The sequence below is a fragment of the Vulpes lagopus genome, chromosome 4 (genome assembly GCF_018345385.1).
Source record: "Vulpes lagopus strain Blue_001 chromosome 4, ASM1834538v1, whole genome shotgun sequence".
Lineage (NCBI taxonomy): Eukaryota > Metazoa > Chordata > Mammalia > Carnivora > Canidae > Vulpes > Vulpes lagopus.
Genome location: NC_054827.1, coordinates 115,223,390 through 115,230,263, shown reverse-complemented (window position 1 = coordinate 115,230,263; position 6,874 = coordinate 115,223,390).

Genomic DNA, 6,874 nt, shown 5'->3' with positions numbered 1-6,874 from the left:
CACACACATGTTACAGATTTTACAGAGCTGAAAACCCGGGCAGGCCAGGTGGGCAGGGAAGAATGGCCGTAACTATGGCCTCATCAAAACAGGGAGTGCGGCTTTTTTTTTAAGATTTTTTATTTATTTATTCATGAGAAACACAGAGAGAGAGAGGCAGAGACACAGGCAGAGGGAGAAGCAGGCTCCATGCAGGGAGCCCCATGTGGTACTCGATCCCGGTCTCCAGGACCATGCCCTGGGCTGAAAGTAAGCCCTAAACCACTGAGCCACCCAGGAGTCCCATTTTTTTTTAAGATTTTAATTATTTATTTATGAGAGAGACACAGGGAAAGAAGCAGAGACATAGGCAGAGGGAGAAGGAGGGAGCCTGATGTGGGACTCACCCCTGGACTCCAGGATCATGACCTGAGCGAAGGCAGACACTCAACCTCTGAGCCACCCGGGTGCCCCGGGGAATGCAGCTTATAATAAGTTCCAAAAAAGTGGAGTGGCTACTTCACGGGTAGCAGGTGCTGGGTATCAATTCATTATTAAGAAAAATACAAAATAAAGTGATTGTTTAAAAACTATAAGGTCAGAGATAAGTCTTTCAGGCAGTGCTGGAAGTCAAATGCAGTGAGCGATTTCCGCTTCTTTGTTAAACATGCAGGGTTTTTTTTAAGTCATTTTTCATAATCTTTTAATTTCCTCACCTCTTTTACCTGCCCTTCCAATAGATAAAAAGCATGATCCCCACAAAGGAAAAATAAAATAAGAGGAAAATTGGGAGACAAACCAGAAGAGACTCTTAATTCTAGTAAACAAACTGAGGATTGCTGGAAGGGAGGGCAGTGGGGAGATGGGGTGCCAAGAGGATGGGGTGCCTGGGGGATGGGCATTAAGGAGGGCACATGGGATGCCTGGGTGGCTCAGTGGCTGAGCATCTGCCTTTGGCGAGGTCATGATCCCAGGATCATCCCAGGATCTAGTCCTGCATCAGGCCCCCTGCAGGGAGCCTGCTTCTCCCTCTGCCTGTGTCTTTGCCTCTCTCTGTGCCTCATGAATAAATAAAATCTTAAAAAAAAAAAAAAAGAAAAGCAGGTAATGGAAGGAGCCCTGAGTGTTATCTGCAACCGATGAATCACTGAATTCTACCTCTGAAACTAATACAGTACATGTTAATTAAAGTGGATTTAAATTTAAAATCTTTTAAAAAGAAACAAAAAAAGCAAGATCCCCTCTACCCTCCAGCACCCGGGCCAGAGGAGGTCCATGTCCCTGCCTCATGGTGGATTGAGAGGAAGAGGCCACCAGAGGGGGGCATGCTCATCCACCAGCACCTGCTCTAGACCAGGTGACCTCCTAACTGGTCCATCGTGTCATGCTGACCTCCTAGAACAGCAAGAGTGGTCCTTCTAAGATGTAAACGACATCACGTGGTGCCCCAGCTCAGTACCCTGCAGCAGCTGCCGTTAGCTGTTAGGATAAAATCCAGAGACTCTCTCAAGGTCAACAAGGTCCTAAAACATCCTCCCACCCCTGTGACTTCTCCATCCTCTTTCCTGCTCGCCTTTCATCACGACTTCTGTGGGCTGTCTCCGTGTGGCAGCTCCTCCGAACCTCCACTTGGCATGATCCCACCACACAACTTGCCATAGCTACAGTAGCTGACTCACCTCCTGCTCTCAGAGAATTCAGTGTCTCCCCCCTTGGCCACCACCCTGTCATTTGTCTATATGGACACCTGTAGCCCTGGGCTGTCATCTGGCCAGATGCTGCTGTCACACTCACACCCACCATGGTCTCCTTAGGCTCCACACTTCTCCCTGAGGTATCGGAGGTCTCCTCACTCAGAGGAGTTCATCCACTTGTGCCTCTGGACAGGTACATTCGTCTGGGTCCTCCAGGAAGTGGATGCCAGAAGGACTAAATGTGCAAGGGTTTTATTAAGATGGAAAATGCTATCGGAAACAGGTAGGGAGCTGGGGGAGCCAGACACAGGGCAGGTCGGAGCCCCGAGGGAAGACAGAAGGATAGAAGGTTGGTTGGGTGAGGGAGTCCAGGACTGCCACATAGTCTGTGGAGGGTTCAGCCAGGACCTTGTGGAGTCTCTGGCCCAAGCCGGCCATCGGAGCAGCCCTTCATCCCCCAGGATGGGTTCCCTGGGAATCGGACCCTTGCCACACCCCATGTGGCTGTGAGCAGCCTGCTGGAAGCATGGCCTCTGTGCCAACGCAACAATGGGTTTGGGACATGGTCCCTGGAGCCCTTGGCCAAATCCTACCATTCTGAAGTCCCTGGGTTCTATTCAAGGTGGATTCAAACCTGTATTTTTTTCTGGACTCAAAGTAGTGTTCCAGTTCTTTCTGCAGGCCAATACCCTCACTCACCCCCCACCCCACAGCTGCCTCAGGGGATGGCGTCCCATCACTTCTCCCCTCTCCCATCTTTGTCAAACTCATCCTCTCTACCACTTCCATCTCTCTAGCCTATGACTCCTGCAAGCCTCTCTCATCTTAATGATTAAAAGAAAAAATAGCTCTCCGGACCCCTGGTTCCTCCTGGTGACTCTTCTTCCCTTTTCTTTGTGTAGCTGAAGACCTTCAAACAGTGGGTTTTACCTCTCCCCTAAATCACTGCATTTCTTCCCTTACCTAATGAGGGTTCCACCCTCACCAAGCTTCCAGTGACCCCCCAGACAGGCCTTCTCCAAAGGATACATGTGGCTCTGTAGTGGACACTGGTCCCCCCCTGGCTTTTTCTCTCCTCACACTCATGCTCTTTAGGATGTCTCATTCATCCCCATTTCTAGGCTTCAACTATCCAGGCTGATGCCTCCTGAGTCTACACCTCTAGAGCTGCCCTCTTGACTAGCAGATGCCCACTGGATGTCACAGAATTATCCATAGCACTCCTTTCCAGCTCCACTGTGCTAAACTCGATTTGTCATCTCTCCAGCAAACATTTTCCTCCTTTCATTTCCTTGGTTTCGTGGATTGAGGGAGGGATGCCATCACCTGGGCGACCCAAACTGAAACCCCAGGGGCAGTACTAGGTATGGTCAAGAGCATGGCTCTTCAAGTCCAACCTTCCTTGGCTGTTCCACACACCAACCGGGTGGATTTGTCCACATAACAGCTTCTCAGGGTCTCCGTTTTCTCATCCATATGATGAGGATAGAAACAGTCTCTACCTTGGTGGATCCTGATGAGGCTCAAAGGACACCGTGCATGAAAATTGTGCAGCCCAGTGCCTGGCACGAGCCGTAAGCAATCAACAAACACTAGCTGTAAGCATCACCGTCACCTTGTCATCATCATCACCACCACTACCCTGACTTTTCCTTGATCTCACTCCCAGCAGCAGCCACCAGCCACCAAATTCCACGACAGATCTGCATACCAGAAGATGTTCCCCTTTCCATGCTGGTGGTCAGAGCCCGTCCAACAAGGCAGGTGCTCTGCTTCCGAATCCTCCTTCCCCAAGGAGGGAACAGCCTCCTGCTGTTACCAATCTCTCCAACCACCCTCCCTATAGCAGCCCTGGGGAGCTCCACCACAGCACAGGACAGACTGTCCCTGCTCCTCCAGGTGCTCCCCGCTGCCCCTGTGAGGATGGGACCCCCGCTTTCCCGCCTCAGCCAGGCTGACCCCTGCCGTTGGGGAACCCCATCGGCCCGGTTCCCAAGGCCCCGCATCTGTCGCCTTCTCTCCAGGAATCACCTCTCCACTCTCTGAGCCCTAACCCTCCATCCTGTTGAGACTCAGGTCAGGTGCCGTTGCTTCCAGGAAGCCCTCTGTGACCTCTCTGTCCTTCCTCCTGGGTGGGGGAGTACAGCAAGTCCTTACGGGCAGCCATGTGTTATCAGGGCTTGCTCACCCCCAGCCTTCACTTGACAGATCTGCTCTCAGCATTCACCCTTCACCAAGGGGCCTCCAGCTGTCAACCAACTGATTGGTCGAGAACCCACCTAGGGGCAGCCCCTGCGGCAGAGCGGTTTAGCACCGCCTGCAGCCTGGGGTGTGATCCTGGAGGCCCAGGATCGAGTCCCACGTCAGGCTCCCTGCATGGAGCCTGCCTGCTTCTCCCTCTGCCTGTGTCTCTGCCTCTGTGTGTGTGTGTGTGTGTGTGTGTGTCTCTATGAATAAATAAATAAAATATTAAAAAAAAAAAAAAGAACCCACCTACTATGCATCAGGCGCTCCTGAGCATGCACTAGACATGGTGCCTTCTCCTGTGGGATTTAGAGTAAAGAGGACAGATATGAAACCAAAATAAGTTTTAAAAAAAGTAAATAAAAATGCATTATAGAAGCTTAATTAAGCTTAAGAGGAGAGATCTCTATCTTTGATTTCTCTGGATAGCATCCCGGCCTCCGCCAGCCAGGCCTGAGGGCACAGGGTCATGACCTGCCCCCCCCCCCAACCTCTCCCCCTCCTAGGTTGAGCACTCTGGACCTCCCTTCCAGGCCTGCGGCTACAGAAATGTAACTTAACTGTCAATTACCAGCACGTCCCTAAACCTTCAGCTTTGTGGGGTCATCTTTATGTTTATATTCAAATTAAATAACCTGAACTTTCTCCTTCCCCACCCCCACTTTTAAGAAGACTGACCTCGGCCACCACTTTCTCCCTCAACCTTTGAACAGAAGAGAGACACAAGCCTCTCGGGTTCTGGGCACATACTTTCAAATCAACACAACTTCAGCTGACAGCTTAAACCTGGCGGTTTCGCCCTAATCACAGGGATCTGACAATACCTCCTCCCCCAACTAAGCTCTCAAACCATTTACTCCCCCACCCAGCAGAGGGTCAAAGACCACGGAGGGGGCACATCTACGGCCTTTTGGTCTAGCACAGGGTGGTTTCCTCCAAACGGATAATCGACTTCCGCCCAGATTTTGTCTGATTTCTCAAAATCCCCCTCTCCTGGGAAAGTTCATATGTCACTGATTCTATGTCTTTCTTTCCTTTTTTTATTGAGATAAAATTCATACAGCATAAAGTTCATTTAAAGCCGTTCAGGGCAGCCCCGGTGGTGCAGCTGTTTGGCACAGCCTGCAGCCTGGGGTGTGAACCTGGAGACCCCGGATCGAGTCCCACAACGGGTTCCCTGCGTGGAGCCTGCTTCTCCCTCTGCCTATGTCTCTGCCTCTCTGTGTCTATGAATAAATAAAATCTTTATAAAAAAAAAGCATACAGTTCAGTGGCATTTCGTACACTCACTATGCTGTGCACCTCTTCAGAATGTTTTGATCACCCCAAAATAAAACCCCATCCCCGGTAACGTCACTCCCTGTTAGTCTGCTAACTAATCCACTTTCTGTCTCTGTGGATTTGCTTTTAGTGGACATGTCATATAAATGGAATTGTACACTAGGTGGTCTTTTGTATCTGGCTTCTTTCACTCACCATGATGTTCTCAAGGTTTATCCACCATGTAGCATACATCACTCCTTCTTAGGGCTCCATAATAATCCACGGTGTGGAGATACCACATCCACTTTAATTTGTCTCTCTTCTCATCAGTTGATGGTCATGCAGGTCATCTAAGAGTGGAATTGCCGGGTCATACAGTAACTCTATGTTTGATGCCAGACTTTTCTAAGGTCACTGATTCTAAAGCACAGTTGCATGTTGGGGGTCCCTAGAAATCTTTTTTTTAAGAGTTTATTGATTTATTTAACAGAGAGCCAGAGAGCACAAGCAGGGGGAACAGAAGAGGAAGAGAGAGAAGCAGGCTCCCCACTGAGCAGGGAGCTTGAGTGGGGCTCATCCCTTGACCATGACTTGAGCCGAAGGCACATACCAAACCGACTGAGCTACCCAGGCACCCCACAAGGCATCTTTTTAAAGTACTGCTTCCTGGGAACACCTGGGTGGCTCAGTGGCTGAGCACCTGCCTTCAGCCCGGGGTGTGATCCTGGAGACCCGGGAACACATGGAGATCCCATGTGTCTCTCATGAATAAATAAATAAAATCTTTAAAAAAAAATAATAAAGTACTGCTTCCTACTCCTACCCTTAGAGGGTCTGATATAATCCCTCTGCTCTGTGGCCTGTGCACGGAGAGTTTCGAAGCTCCCCAGGGATTTCTCACAGCCCAGGTGGAGAATTTCTGCTATAGACAATGGGAACTCACAGATGACATTAATAACTCCTGAACTTGCCCTCTGAAGTCAGTATTTTGAGACCTGCTTGATCATGAGAATCTTCTGGGGACACTCTTAAAATTCAGATTCCCAGACCCCTCCTCTGGAAATGTCCTAAGTCCTTAGTGGGCCTCAGGGCAGGGGAAGCCTGGGAATCTCAAGTTTCAGCAGTCACTTCAGGTCTATCTTATGATCTGGCAAGTTTTGTGCCAGATCTTAGATTCTTCTCAAAATGTGGCCTCTTGCAGCAGCAGCAGCTGCTAAAACTTGTAAGAAATGCAAATTCTAACAACTACTAAATCAGAATCTGCTTTTCTACCATGTCCACGGTGATTGTAAGCACACTAATATCTTAGAAGAACAGTGTTATGCTACTTATCATAAGCAGTATAGTCTGCAAATAAGTGGTTCTCAAACCTGAGCATGCATTAGGTCATCTGAAAGGCTCATAAAAGCGCGGGCTGATCTTGGAGCTTCTGATTTTGTAGGCCTGATGCAGGATTCCTGTCGCAAGATCCCAGGTGATGCCAATGCACTTGGTCTGGGAACCACACTCTGAGAATCCCAGATCTAGAATCTAGACTAGGGTTTCTCAAATTTGGCACTATTAATGTTTTAAGCCAGATAATTCTTTCCTGGGTGTGGGGGCTGCCCTGTGTGTGGTAGGTTATTCAGCTGCTTCTCTGACCCCCACCCACTAGATTCCAGTAGCACCCCCAAAATTGTGGCAGCTAATTATGT